The sequence below is a fragment of the Natator depressus genome, chromosome 2 (assembly GCF_965152275.1).
Source record: "Natator depressus isolate rNatDep1 chromosome 2, rNatDep2.hap1, whole genome shotgun sequence".
Lineage (NCBI taxonomy): Eukaryota > Metazoa > Chordata > Testudines > Cheloniidae > Natator > Natator depressus.
In genome coordinates, this window is record NC_134235.1 from 200762508 (window position 1) to 200778467 (window position 15960).

Sequence of the window (15960 nt, forward strand, 5' to 3'; positions counted from 1 at the left end):
GAAGATGATATGAAATTACTTAAGATTAAGTCCAAAGAAGACTGGGAAGAGTTACAAATGGATCTCACAAAACTAGGTGACTGGGTAACAAAAGGGGAAGATGAACAAGATGAAATTCAATGTTGATAAATGCAAAGAAATGCATGTTGGAAAACATAATCCCAACTATACATACAAAATGGTGAGGTCTAAATTAGTTTTACCATGCAAGAAAGAGATCTTGGAGTCCTTGTGGACATGTCTCTGAAAACATCCTCTCAGTGTGCAGTGGCAGTCAAAAAACTAACCATGTTAGACACCATTAGAAAAGAGATAGATAATAAGACATAAAATATCATAATGCCGCTATATAAATTCATGGTACAGGCACACCAGGAATGCTGAGTGTAGTTCTGGTCCCCACATCTCAAAAAAGATATATTAGAAATGGAAAAGGTGCAGAGAAGGGCAACAAAAATGATTATGGATATGGAACAGCTTCAGTATGAGGTGAGATTAAAAAGATGGGCTATTCAGTTTGGATAAGGGACAACTAAGGGGGAATGGGATAGAGGTCTATAAAATCATGAATGGTGTGGAGAAAGTGAATAAAGGAGTGTTATTTATAGAATCCTAGAACCACAGAGTTAGAAGGGACTGGAAGGGTCATCTAATCTAACCCCCTGCCAAGATGGAGGATTTGCTGTGTCTAAACCATCCAAGACAGATGGCTATCCAGCTTCTTTTTTACCCTTTCACATAACACAAGAACCAGGGGTGACCAATGAAATTAATAGGGAGCAGGTTTAAAACAAACAAAGGAAAGTCCCTCTTCATAGAAACACACAGTCAACTTGTGGAACTTGTTGCCAGAGGATGTTGTGAAGGCCGAAACTATAATTGGATTTAAAAAAAAACTAGATAAAGTCATGGAGGATAGGCCCATCAGTGGCTATTTGCCAAGATGATCAGGGACACAACCTCATGCTCTGAGTGGCAGATGCTGGGAGTGGATAACAGGGGATGGATCACTTGATTGGCCTGTTCTGTTCATTCCCTTTGAAGTATCTGGCAATGGCCACTGTCAGAAGATGAGACAGGACTAAATGGACCATTGGTCTGACCCAGTATGGCCATTCGTATGTTCTTATGAGATCTATGTGTGTATGTTTGATTTTGATACCATCATGTATGACAGTGGTCCCAAGGCTATTTAGGCAAATACACTAGTTTACTGTCCTAAGATATCGAACAAATATTAGTAAAACCATAATTTCCCATTCCTTGTACAAGCTCTAACCCCTATTTCTTGAATGTTACATAGGTGAAACTACAGTGTGGGTTAGAGAATACACAAAGAAGTAGGAAGCACACTTGAGCTCAGCAGAGGAACATCATTGTGCATCATTAAGGTATGGAGCTGGGAGCTTAGAACACCAGTCACAAACCCCTGAAGTATCAGTAATGGAAGGAATGAGTGTTTGGGAGCCATTGTTGTATGTGCCTTACTGGTTAAGGAGTGAAAGAGGATGAAACATGAATACTGTTGCTCATGGAAATATGAACTACTTTTCCTGTTGAACCTCCTTGTATTTTCATTGCCACCTTTGAAACTTTCACCAACCAAGTCACTTTAGGTGTGGGCTATGAGAAATGCTAAGGTTAGTTGGTAACCTTTGGTCCAGTATGATTCCAATGGATGGTAACAAAGGTTTGGAGTTCACCAAAGCTTGCTGGTCTTTAGATTTAGGGTTTTAATTTGGAGCCATCCCTACTTGGAATAGTAAAGTCTCTTTCTCTGTCACGCACACACACTCTGTGGCTGTTCTTCCATCCCCAGCCTCCTCCCTGACCAAAATCACCACCTGCCTGGGACCATTGTAATCCATCCCATCACAATGGAAATCAGAGTCAAGGCTTACTTACTTTCTCCCAAGTTTTGAAGCCAAACTTGGACAGGATGTAACGTACTTCATCTTTCAAGAATAATGTTGCACTCTTGCTACCACTACTTTGGTACTTCTTTGGGGACTAACAGTCAAACGAAAGGAGTCTGCTCTTGCTGCCATGCAACTTTTTAATGAAAGCTCAGAGATCTAAGGGTGAAATTTATGCCAAATTTTATTGAACCGGGAAAAAAGGTTTTTCCCCATGTGCGTACCCAGAATCCATTTCTGGTAGGCAAAATAATATACCTGTGATTGTGACAGGTGAAGAGTGTTAACCAAGGAAACCTCACTCAATCTATTAATTGGCTTGGAGTGTGGGAAGAATAATTTGAACTGGATTTCTATGTCTACCTGAGAAGAACTTAAGGTATGTCCATAGACTGATCCTTCAAAAAGAATAATTAATGACTCTAGAGAGTATGAGACAGTGAGAAATTCTTTAAAAGGTTACCCTGAGTTCTAAAATGACATATTTTAACTATAATCCATCATCAGATTAGATCCCCAGCCCATTTAAATATTCAATACTTATACATAATGATATGAATCACTCACACAAGGAATGAGGTCCTTTAAATCCCTCATCTTTGTTCGTGTCACCAGTCTTTATTATAAACATGCAGGGCAATTTACCATCCTAGGCCTGTGTATGGATTGCCACTGACATCAGCGAGAGCTGCATGTTGCCTATCGGGGCACAGTTTGGCTTTCAGGAAATTCTTCTTTAATAAGACCAGAGGGAACAGTCCTGCCCTGAATTGCTAATAGATCTCTAATGTCCATGATTCTGTGAAATCGAGTCCTCTTCCTTACAGCCCATGTAAGGCCACAAAGCTTTAAACAAAAATAATTCTCAGTGCAATACACTGGTCTTAACCTTCGCTGAGAAACTAAAGTGCAGGCTTTGACCTCTTAGGCAGTCAGGCTTGCTGGGGATATCAGAGTGTAAGGCAGGGAGCTGTGCAGACTTAACATCCCCATTCAGGAAGGAGTGAGACATGGGTCTCCAGCCAAGAAGGGTGACTACTGGGAGCCAGGAGCCTAAAGTGGGTGCCCTTGATGGACCCTGGAGAGGGAATACAGGTACATTGGTCCTAAACTGTGACACCTGCTGCAGACTGAGTGACTCTTGCTGCTCAGGTGTAGCAAACTTAAATTTTGTTGGGGACCTTGCTTCTCCCATCTTTATGCTTATGACCATCCTTCCTTTGTCCTCTTTCTGTGTCTATGCCCCAGCTCACCTACCTGCAGGGAGCTCCTGATGGGTCCTCATTTTGTTAGGGACATGAGGGGATGGAGGGAGAAGGCTGAGGAGCATTGTGAAAGGATTGGCATATGTTTTCTATGAGTGTTTTGGCCTTTGTGGATGACCCAGAGTGTATTTAGATTTCCCCATGGAAATCTAAGCCCATTCATGGGTTCGGTAGCCCAAGGCTTCTGCTTACAAACCCTAGTTCCTCAATAAAACAATCTGAAGGAACCGTCCCCCCAACATATTGGACAATGTGGCCCACTGTTACTAACTGTACTACTTCTGTATACTATTATTATATCTAAGGAGAGATGCATATAGAATCATGATCACTTTGCTATCGATATATCTATCACTTGGCTGAGAACCTGTAGAACAGAGTTATAAATCTTCCGCAGCATTGGAATAGTCTGCGAGGCTTAGCTGAGAGTATTTTGCTCTTATAGGATGCTTATGTTCATAACAAGGACATTTGGAGAAACATTGCACTTATGGTAAAGCAGCAAGCCATGTTGTGCTGTGAACATTTTTAGAAATTAACTTCCACCTACATGAAATACGGGGTTCCACCATAATTTGTTGCATCATATAGCACACTGCCTCAAGTAACTTTGTCTCACCCTTCTGTTACGTCTTTCCTGAGACAGCTGCTCTTTCCTCGCCCTTGGTACATCAGCGTATACTCAGTCCAACTGGTTTGATTTGGAGGCAAATTTTGGTAGGTTTTTCTTGCCATCATAATTAAGCACATGAAAACTGCATATTCAAATAACACATATTCATGGCTCTCCCTCTTCCCTTGAAAAGAGAGATGGAGAGAAATATGAAAACTTCTAAGAATCCCTGATTTATAAGATTCCAAATATTTCATGTAATTTATTATCTAGTTATGTATTTTCTTCACCACATTTGGCTTTGAAACACTCGCTTAAATACAAACATACCCTCTTTTATGTACATGGTGTAGTATTGTAAGTGCCAGGATTCAGAGCTGGTAAGTGGGCTCTTTCATTAAATCCATGAATTCTCTAATGTAGTAAATACCGGCATACATGAACACTGTCTGTATGGGATGGTCCCATTCTCCCATGCCTCAGTTGCCGCTCTCTCCTTTAGATTAACTCAGTAATCCCTCACAAGTGTTTGAAGGTCGAAGATGAAGTCATACAAGTTAACACACCTTAAATCAGTAGGCAACCAAAAGAAACCCTGTTGAGCTCTGCAGACTTTTCCATGCAGGAATAAAATCCCACATGAGAGGTACCAAATGCTTCCACCTATATATAACGGAAGTGCTGCTTCCTCTCTACTCTTGGTTCATGCATGACACTCCAATTGACGGTAATGGGAGCCACATGGAAGCATCCAAGGGCAGAATTTGGCCCATGAAAAATAACATCCCACTTAAAACACAAAGTCCCAAATGCTGTTAGTTGAATGCTGTGGAGATATTGAGGCATAGGCATATTCAGCACCAAGAAGTTAGCTCTTTTCTTGGAACCAATTCCATTGAAGATCCTTCTGTGCAGTGGGGAAACAGTAAATATGGAGATAATCACTCTCCTGTTACCATCGCCTGCAACCTGAACTTTGAATACCAGCTAATACACTCCATGTGCAACATTCTTTCCTTAAGAAAATAGCAGTTCCCTTTGGTCAGAATGTACTCTCAGATAAATGCTAACAAGGGCAGGCAACACATCCTACTCATAAGAAGTTCTTGGGTCAGAGAAACATAGAGCTAGATTCTATGCTGCAGCACAAAGGGGCTGGAAAGAGGCAGATCTCCCCAGTTTGGGAATTATCACAGTGTTGGGGAATCTCTAGCTAGCATAGCTCTGGCATTGCTGGCACCCGACAGATACCAGGCACAGCTGAGCATGCCCATAACATTATTGCCTATGCCGATTTGTGTTGCAGAATAAAGCACTGTGCAAATTGTTGTCTATGTTCTCTGTATGTCATTTCAAATAGAGAAAATCCCTGCATCAATAATTAACAGTGAAATCCCACTTCCATACAATTGTAATCACCCATATGTGTCCAATGTCTGAAGTACAGAACATCATGTATGCTGCTCAGATGTGTAAGTCTGTGATCTAGGAGATTTGTGTGTGGTGGGGCAGAGAATGTAAAAATCTGGGCCTGATTCTCCTTTCATTTATGCCACTGAGTGGGTGGGGACAACTTGGTCCTAATTTTGCTCACTATTGCCTTGCACCTTATGTAGCCCATTCCAACTGTGTAAATGTACCAGTACAGAATAGTAGTCTTTTTAGAGTCATTCTGCAGAGGTGTAAATGACTGCAAAAGTTTCAGTGAATCCAGCCCTAAATCTCTTACTGTGCATTAGGAAACCTCTTTCCATCATCACAGTGCAGAACAATAGTTTTTGTTTGAAAAGAATCCATTAATCTCCAGAAGTTTTTTTTTTTTAAAAAATAGAGACCTTCAGTAGTTTGAATTTTCACATACATAACAAATCATTTTTAGGGGTTGTTGTGGAGGCTTGTGGCAACTAGTTGGTTGTAATAATTAATACGATCATTCTTCTTTGTTATTACTTTAATAAGGTAAACACCCTATTAAAATAAACTGAAACAGTTGGCTCTAGCCAAGTCATTGCAATTGTGCTAAACAGTTTAATAACCCCACAATGTAACTGGAAAGAATAAATTAATCCCCAAAGGTTCTTACTGGGAGCTTTTGACATTATTAGCTTTAAAATTAGTCATACAAAAGAAGATCCCAAATTTTGAGTCTACTCAGATTCCCCAGTACCTGAGAGTTTCTGCACCTCTGTTAATAAGGTCTTTTCAGCAGAGGGTATACTGACTATACGTGGGAAAGATGACAATGGACTAAACACAAAATGCTGTAAAATGCACAAAGTAAACAGGAACAATAAGGAAAAATTTGTTTCTAACTCCTTTCAATAACAGTGATTTTAGTATGACTTTTAACTATAGTAAGTATAAAATATTCAGATATAAAAGTGATGCTTAAAATGACAGTAATCCTCTTCAAGCTCAAACCTCTGTTTTTAGTTGCTTGTAAGTTTCTTAAAAACACAAACCTTTTTTTTTTTTTTTACAGAAATGAATTGTTTAGGAAATTTTTATAAAAATAGAGAGATGGATTTTTAGGGCTATCTCAGCATGAAAACAATGTTATTCACATGCTAAGAAAATATTGTGTTTTTTCTGTCCATCAGTAACTCTAAGATGATCATGTTTGCAAACTTCCAATGTACCTAGATGTGACAGAGGCTTAGTGCCTTTGAAATAGAAGAAGAATCTTGGTTTTGAAATAAGTTATCTATTTTTCAGGATAGCATACTCAGCCCATGCAGTATACTTGTTTTCTTAGGTCTTGATCCTGTAATAACCCCTGGACAGATCCCTGGACCAGCATACAGCCTTACTGAAATCAAACTTGTGAGGAGCTTTGTCAAGGTTCCTTCCCCACTCTGAACTCTAGGGTACAGATGTGGGGACCTGCATGAAAACCCCCTAAGCTTACTTTTACCAGCTTAGGTTAAAACTTCCCCAAGGTACAAATTATTTTACCCTTTGCCCTTGGATTTCCACTGCCACCACCAAACTTTATCTGGGTTCCTGAAAAAAACGGAGTTTGGACACATCTTTCCCCCCAAAATCCTCCCACCCCTTGCACCCCACTTCCTGGGGAAGGTTTGGTAAAAATCCTCACCAATTTGCATAGGTGACCACAGACCCAAACCCTTGGATCTTAGAACAATGAAAAAGCATTCAGTTTCCTTACAAGAAGGCTTTTAATAGAAGTAAAAAAAGAATCACTTCTGTAAAATCAGGATGGTGATACCTTACAGGCTAATTAGATTCAAAGCATAGAGAATCCCTCTAGGCAAAACCTTAAGTTACAAAAAAGACACACAGACAGGAATATTCATTCTATTCAGCACAGCTATTTTCTCAGCCATTTAAAGAAATCATAATCTAACACATACCTAGCTAGATTACTTACTTACTTAAGTTCTAAGACTCCATTCCTGTTCTGTCTCCGGCAAAAGCATCACACAGACAGACACAGACCCTTTGTTTTTCTCCCTCCTCCCAGCTTTTGAAAGTATCTTGTCTCCTCACTGGTCATTTTGGTCAGGTACCAGCGAGGTTACCTTTAGCTTCTTAACCCTTTACAGGTGAGAGGATTTTTCCTGTGGCCAGGAGGGATTTTAAAGGGGTTTTACCCTTCCCTTTATTTTTATGACACGCCCCCCCAAATCTCAGCTAGGGTGAAATGCTGGCTGGGATTTCTTCCTGGAGCTCTAGGAAAAACAGAGTTAATAAGACACATGCACCTCTAAATATACTACCAGGTACATAAAGACTAACAATATTTTCCACATCTCAAGGATGATTTTAACCAGTGGATTCTGGGAAACTTTCACGGGAGAGTGCATCAGCCACTTTGTTAGAAGCTCCTGAGATGTGTTGGATGTCGAAATCAAAATCTTGGAGAGCTAAACTCCACCGAATAAGTTCTTTGTTATTTCCCATGGCGGTATGAAGCCACTGTAGCACAGCATGGTCGGTTTGCAGGTCGAAACGCCATCCCCAAACATATGGGCGTAGCTTTTCCAGGGCGTAGACAATGACGTAACATTCTTTTTCACTGACTGACCAGTTGCTTTCCCTCTCAGACAGTTTTTTGCTGAGAAACACTACAGGGTGGAATTCTTGATCAGGTCCTTTCTGCATTAAAACTGCTCCCACATCATGCTCGGACGCATCTGTGGTTACTAGGAACGGTTTGTCAAAGTCTGGGGCCCTTAGTAGAGCGTTAGACATGAGTGTCTCTTTAAGCTGGTTAAAGGCCTTCTGACACTTTTCGGTCCACTGAACGGCATTTGGCTGTTTCTTTTTGGTTAGCTCTATCAGTGGGGCGGCGATTTGGCTGTATTGCGGTACAAATCGTCTGTAATAACCGGCCAAGCCTAAGAAGGATTGAACCTGTTTCTTTGACTTTGGGACAAGCCACTTTTGGATAGCATCCACTTTGGCCTGTAGGGGGCTGATAGTTCCTTGACCCACCTGATGTACCTTGGACACCTTAGCCTTAACAGTTAGTCCTGCCTCCCTTATGGGCTCAAGGGCTTTTTGTAGATGTTCCAGATGTTCTGCCCAGGAATCCAAAAATATGGCCACATCGTCAAGGTAAGCGACTGCATATTCTCCTAATCCCACTAGGAGACCATCTACAAGTCTTTGGAAGGTGGCGGGTGCATTCCGCAGCCCGAAAGGGAGTACATTAAATTCATACAGCCAGAGATGTGTGGTGAAGGCTGACCTTTCCGTGGCGGATTCATCTTGCGGTACCTACTAGTATCCCTTGGTTAAGTCCAAGGTAGAGATGAACTGGGCCCGTCCCAGTTTCTCTAATAGTTCATCTGTGTGTGGCATTGGATAGTTGTCTGGGTGAGTTACAGCATTTAGCTTACGGTAGTCCACGCAAAAACGTATCTCCCCATCTGGTTTGGGAACTAGAACCACCCCTCTGGAAGTACATGGGCATCTCTAGTGGATTACCCCCATCTGTAACATATCCTGGATCTCCCGGTCTATAGCAGTTTTAGCTTGAGGAGACACCTGGTAAGGTTGGACTTTAATTGGGTGAGTATTACGTGTGTCAATGGAGTGGTATGCCCGTTCAGTCAATCCTGGGGTGGCTGAGAACGTTGGCGCATAGCTAGTGCACAGCTCCTCGATCTGCTGTCGCTGCATACGCCCAAAGGGCATGGAGAGGTTCACCTCTTCCACACCACCAGCACTTTTCCCTTTGTAGTAGACACCTTCAGGCTACTCAGCGTCGTCTCCTCCCTGGGCTGTAAACTGACAAACCTTTAATTCTCTGGAATAAAAGGGCTTTAGAGAATTAATATGGTACACCTTAGGCTTTCGGTTGGAGGTGGGGAATGCTATGAGATAATTAACAGCTCCCAGGTGCTCCTGGACCGTGAATGGCCCTTCCCACGATGCTTCAATTTTATGGGCCTGGAGCGCCTTTAAGACGATGACCTGGTCCCCTACTTTGAAGGAACGCTCTCTGGCATGTTTATCATACCAGGCTTTTTGCTCTTTTTGAGCATCCTTTAGGTTTTCTTTAGCAAGGGCTAAAGAGGTTCGGAGGGTGTTTTGTAGGTTGGTTACAAAGTCCAGAATGTTAGTTCCTGGAGAAGGTGTAAATCCCTCCCATTGCTCCTTCACCAACTGTAATGGCCCCTTAACTTCACGGCCATATACAAGTTCAAATGGTGAAAACTCTAAACTGGGATGTGGTACAGCTCTGTAGGCAAAGAGCAACTGCTGCAACACTAGGTCCCACTCATTGGAGTGCTCATTTACAAATTTATGTATCATGGCCCCCAGAGTTCCATTAAGCCTCTCCACCATGCCATTTGTTTGATGGTGGTAAGGAGTGGCAACCAAGTGATTCACCCCATGAGCTTCCCAAAGGTTTTCCATAGTTCCTGCCAGGAAATTAGTCCCTGCATCTGTGAGGATGTCGGAGGGCCAATCTACCCTGACAAAAATGTCTGCTAGTTCCTGGCACACACTTTTAGCCATGATGTTGCTTAGAGCTACTGCTTCCGGCCATCGGGTGGCAAAATCCGTGAAAGTCAGTATGTACTGCTTTCCTCTGGGTGTCTTTTTCGGAAAAGGACCCAGAATATCCACAGCTACTCGTTGAAATGGAACTTCAATGATGGGGAGTGGCTGGAGAGGGGCTTTGACCTGGTCTTGGGGTTTTCCCACTCTTTGGCATACTTCACAAGACAGGACATAGGTAGAAACATCCTTGCCCATTCCCTCCCAGTGGAATGACCCCTCCAAATGGTCTTTGGTCCTGTTCACCCCAGCATGGCCACTAGGATGATCGTGGGCTAAGCTCAAGAGCCTGGTATTTAGTTGGAACTACCAACTGTCTCTGAGGATGCCAGTCTTCCTGGTGTCCACCAGAAAGAGTTTCCTTGTGTAAAAGTCCTTTTTCTACAACAAACCTGGATCGATTAGAAGAGCTGAGAGGTGGTGGGTTGCTCCGTGCTGCAGTCCAAGCTCTCTGGAGGTTTTCATCTGCTTCCTGTTCGATCTGGAGCTGTTCCCTTGATGCTGGAGACATCAGTTCCTCATTGGATTGTGCACCTATGCTTGGTCCCTCTGGAAGCGATGTAGGGGATGGGGCTGTTTCCATTGACTGTGAACTGCTCTCTGCTGGGACACTATGTTGGGGTTCAGGCTCCGGCTGAGCCTCTTGTGTAGGGTTATGGGCTGCTGCCAGTTCAGGTTCGGTGGGGCTCTCTGGGATTGAGATTGCAAGTACTGGATTCAGTGCTGGCAATGGGTCTGGTGCTGGTTGTTCTGCTGGTTCCGGTTCTGGGACTGGTTCTGTCTGGGTCTCTGGGACTGGATCCACTACTGCTGTTGTAGACATTGGCCTGGGGTCCAGGTCCATCACCTCTGACCGGGTCCTGATAGAAGTTTCCGGAACAGAGCTAGGCGTCACAGCTTGTTTAGCCTGGCTGCGGGTGACCATTCCCACCCTCTTGGCCCGCTTCACATGATTGGCCAAGTCTTCCCCCAACAGCATGGGGATGGGATAATCATCATAGACTGCAAAAATCCATGTTCCTGACCAGCCCTGGACAGGCAACTTAGCTGTAGGCAAATTGAAAGCGTTGGACTTGAAGGGTTGAACTGTCACTTGGATCTCTGGGTTGATTAAACTGGGGTCCACTAAGGAAACATGGATAGCTGACACTTGTGCTCCAGTGTCCCTCCACGTGGTGACCTTCTTCCCACCCACACTCACTGTTTCCCTCTGCTCCAAGGGTATCTGGGAGGTAGCTGGGCCTGTGGATCTCTGGTGTGATTCCGGTGCAATGAACTGTAATCTGTTGGCGTTCTTGGGGCAGTTGTCCTTTACCTGTCCCAGCTCGTTACATTTAAAACATCGTCCAGCTGACGGGTCACTGGGGCGAGGTGGGTTGCTGGAGAACAGGGTGGTGGGACGATAAGGTGTCTGGAGGGTTCTGTGGGAGGTAGGTGGGGCCTTGGGTGGCCCCCGGTAATAGGGTGTGGTCTGGGGTTGTCCCTTCTGGTCTCTGCTCCAACTGCGACCAGTTTTCTTCTTCTCTGCCACCTCCACCCATCTGGCTCCAATCTCTCCTGCCTCGATTACAGTTTTGGGCTTCCCATCTAGGATGTATCTTTCTATTTCCTCAGGAACACCCTCTAAGAATTGTTCCATTTGCATTAGGAAGGGCAAAGTTACTGGAGATTCAACATTTGCTCCTGATATCCAGGCATCCCAATGTTTCACAATGTGGTAGGCATGTCGGGTAAATGACACGTCTGGTTTCCACCTTAGGGCTCTGAACCTCCGACGAGAATGCTCGGGTGTTAGCCCCATTCGACTCTCGCCTTGGATTTAAACAGTTCATACTCGTTCATGTGTTCTCTAGGCATTTCAGCCGCCACCTCAGCTAAGGGTCCACTGAGTTGTGGCCTCAGCTCTACCATGTATTGGTCGGTAGAGATGCTGTACCCAAGGCAGGCCCTTTCGAAGTTTTCTAAGAAGGCCTCAATATCATCACCTGCCTTGTAGGTGGGGAACTTTCTGGGATGGGAAGTGGTACCTGGAGAAGGATTGCTAGGGTTTGTTGGTATATTCTGCTGAGCCTTTACCTTCTCCATCTCCAGTTCATGCTTCCTCTTTTTCCTTCTCCTCCTCCTCCACATGCTTCCTTGCCTCCATTCCCCTCCTGTGGGCAGCCTCCTGTACCTCCTTCTCCATTCGCATGAGTTCTGTCTTTCGTGTTCCTTTTGTTTTTCATCAGCCTGAAATCTGGCTAATTCCAGCTTTTGTTGAGCTGTGGAGTCTGTCATCCTAACCTCTCTGTTTTTAACTAACTTTATGCCCGAGGTTTAGAAATAAAACAAACAAAACTTGGCTTGTAAAATTTTGCTGTGCTGCAATAGGATACCTGTTCTCTGATAGTGACTGTCAGCCTACAGAAAAAGACAATTCCGTTTGTCTCTGCTTTGGCCCCAAATCAAAGCAAAACCCCCAACTACTTGGAAACCTGCTTTCCAGCAGCCGCAAAGGAAAAAAAAATTTCTTTTCAAATCTGTGCTCCTTGTAAAAAAAAAAAAAAAAAAAAAATCAAAATCCTAAAGGAAAAAAACTCTTGCCACTTTTGTCTCCAGGCAAATGGGTAGAACACCCCCCTATTTACTTTTAGGGGGGAAAAAAACCTCAGGTTTGTGAAGACTGTGAATTTCCCTGCAGGAGGTTAACTACTCTGCCTCCAGGCAAAGAAAACCTGCAATTCACAAAGATAATCCCCTTTTGTCTCTGCTCTGGCCCCAAAGCAGAGAAAAAACTAGCTGCTTTCAGTTGGACCTCCTTTCCAGCAGCGCCAAAGGAAAAAAAATATTTCCTTTTTAAAATCTGTTTTTCTGGTTCAAAAAAATCACAAATTGATCTCAAAAGGATTTCAGGTTAATCCCATTTTTCAGGTTAATCCCATGTTTCAGGATTTCAGGTTAATCTGCCACCATGTCAAGGTTTCTTCCCCACTCTGAACTCTAGGGTACAGATGTGGGGACCTGCATGAAAACCTCCTAAGCTTACTTTTACCAGCTTAGGTTAAAACTTCCCCAAGGTACAAATTATTTTACCCTTTGCCCTTGGATTTCCACTGCCACCACCAAACTTTATCTGGGTTCCTGAAAAAACGGAGCTTGGACACGTCTTTCCGCTCAAAATCCTCCCACCCCTTGCACCCCACTTCCTGGGGAAGGTTTGGTAAAAATCCTCACCAATTTGCATAGGTGACCACAGACCCAAACCCTTGGATCTTAGAACAATGAAAAAGCATTCAGTTTCCTTACAAGAAGGCTTTTAATAGAAGTAAAAAAAAGAATCACCTCTGTAAATCAGGATAGTGAATACCTTACAGGGTAATGAGATTCAAAACATAGAGTATCCCTCTAGGCAAAACCTTAAGTTACAAAAAAGACACACAGACAGGAATATTCATTCTATTCAGCACAGCTATTTTCTCAGCCATTTAAAGAAATCATAATCTAACACATACCTAGCTAGATTACTTACTAAGTTCTAAGACTCCATTCCTGTTCTGTCTCCGGCAAAAGCATCACACAGACAGACACAGACCCTTTGTTTTTCTCCCTCCTCCCAGCTTTTGAAAGTATCTTGTCTCCTCATTGGTCATTTTGGTCAGGTGCCAGCGAGGTTACCTTTAGCTTCTTAACCCTTTACAGGTGAGAGGATTTTTCCTGTGGCCAGGAGGGATTTTAAAGGGGTTTTACCCTTCCCTTTATTTTTATGACAAGCTTATTGCAACATTAGAGCCTTAATTAAAAAAGATGCAGTAGACACTTGCAGATTGGAGTGAGGCTTTTCCTTTATCACTGTCGCACAGCAAAGTCTCTCTCTCTCTCTCTCTTCCAAAATGGTTGAAGCTTTTACTCCAGCTGAGCATTTTCCTGCAATCATCAGCCTGAGCTTTTCAATTTGTCACCTCTGCTACATTTCACAACCTTTCAGTGCTAGTTACAGTAAAAAGGAGGAAGGAGAGTACAGCAGAGAATGGCGCAAGGGAGTGATGAAGTACAAGGATAATATTGGTAGATAGTAAAGATAATCTGGATCTTTTAATTTGTTTTGACTCCTTTGGCTGGCATTTATTTATAATATTTTTCCGTAGTTTATTGTAGGCAGTGGTAAACCTCGCTATGACCATCTGCTCAGACACCAGTTTCCAGTTGTTCAATGAAGTAACTGTTCTCTTGTCCACTGTTTTAACAACCCCATCTGTATGCTTCACTTGTCCACTTGAATGTCCAGAATAAAGGAAAAGTATAACTTCCAGCTGTGAACTCTCCTGTACCCCACGCCAACGTGTCTCCTGTATGGCAGCCAAGGGAACTTGTAACTTCCTTAACTCCTCTGCTTCTAGCTCAGTCTGGCCTGGAGTGAATAGAGTTCTAACATGCCAGCTTTCAATACATGTAATATGTATTTAGCCATTATCTGAAATCCATGACTATCTGCTAGGTCTGACAGGCCTGGGTAAAAATCTGTATAAGTCAGTCTGACTTCTTGTACTGTGTTTATAACAAGTAAGTTTTGGATGTAATGACTTGTTAGGTCAATCCAGCCTATTCAGCTCATGGAAAAGCCATTATCACAGCCTCCTGGGTGCTAGGAATAGGTATCTGAATTACACCCTAGTCCGCTAGACCTTCCAAGGTTTACAAGCTTGGACTGCTCAGATTTGAAATCAAAGTTTTCTTTCTCCTAGACAGACTGGTTTACAGAGGCTAAGCAAGCCCTGTCTGCTCCAGTTTGAAATCAAGAAAAAGATGAATGCAACTGGAGCCAAATTTGATCTTGATAAAGTAAAGAATAGCTCTGGGAGTGAGGCATACAAGGTGATGCTTGGAGGGCATTTCAGATCATTAATTTGCAATGATGAAATCTCACTTCAGACTGGAGAGGAAATAGTCAAGAAAGCAATACAAAACACAGTGGAGGAAGTTATTGGAAGGCATAAGCAAGCAAGGAAAAGTGGGACAAGCAATGAAACAAGAACATTACAGGAAAAGTGTAAATGAGCCAAGTCTGCTGGGAAAGCAGAAGAAGTAAAAGCATTGTGCAAAATGGTGAAGAAATCCCAAAGATTTGACAAACAAAATTTCTGGAAAGAAGAGGCTCAACAACTAGAGGAGGCCTCAAGAAAACAAGATATGCAAAATGGTTAAGTTGTATGGAAACACCATCAGACCAACAATAAGAAAGAACTGACACCAAAAATGCCAAAGAGCTGCTGGAATTATGGAAGGAGCATTTTGACAAAGAGCTGAATCCTGTAGTTCATCCAGTTGTGGGCATTCTAGACGTGCTAAATGAACAGTTTGCAAGGCAGAATCAATATCCGCATTGACCCACTATCAGAAGAAGAAATAGAAAGAGCAGTAAAGCAGTTAAAAAGGGGAAAGCTGCAGGAATAGCCAATATAATAGCATAGCTGCTAAAAGCTGATGGGACAAGTGCTATCAAAGCATTAGGAAAAATTAGTAAGAAGGAATAGGAGCAAGAGGAGATACCAGATGACTGGCTATAGGCAGTGGTTGTACCAGTCCTGAAGAAAGGAGATCCTTCTGATCCAAATAATTATAGACATATAAGCTTATTAGTACCAGGAAGAATCATGATGCAAGTAACTGTCAAAAGATTAAGTCCAGAGTTAGAGGAATAAGTAAGTGAGGAACAATGCAGCTCCAGACCAGGCCAAAATTGCATTGATCAGATATTCATGCTCAGACAGTTGATGGGGAATTGCTGTTTACATTGACTTCACAATGGTATTTGATTCCATTTGGATCATTATGGAAAGTAGTAAAATCATATGGAGGTCCAGAAAGGATGACAGTATTTATAAAAGTTATATATGAAGCTGCCTGTAGAGCAGTAAGAGTTGGTGGAAAATTAAGCAACTGGTTCAAATCAAAGTTTGTTGTAAGACAAGAAGGCATGGAATCACCGTCACTTTTCATCATGTTCTTAAATTGGACATTAACAATTGTAGACAAGTTGGAAGGTGTGACATTGGCTCCTTAACTTATGCAGATGACATTGTAAAACTGGCAGACGGGTTAGAATTAATACTCTTTGCTCCCTTGGAAAGTTGGTGTAGTTGTCTTTGGCTTACAA

General features: G+C 42.7%; 1 long non-coding RNA gene across 1 annotated transcript in view; it reads left to right on the forward strand.

Moving 5' to 3' along the window:
- LOC141983049 (uncharacterized) overlaps positions 1–15960 on the forward strand; it is a 114351-nt gene that overhangs the window by 33429 nt on the left and 64962 nt on the right. Inside the window, exon 2 of the long non-coding RNA XR_012638280.1 lies at positions 1304–1391. This is a non-coding gene — a long non-coding RNA (uncharacterized LOC141983049). The remainder of the gene's footprint in view (positions 1–1303; positions 1392–15960) is intronic.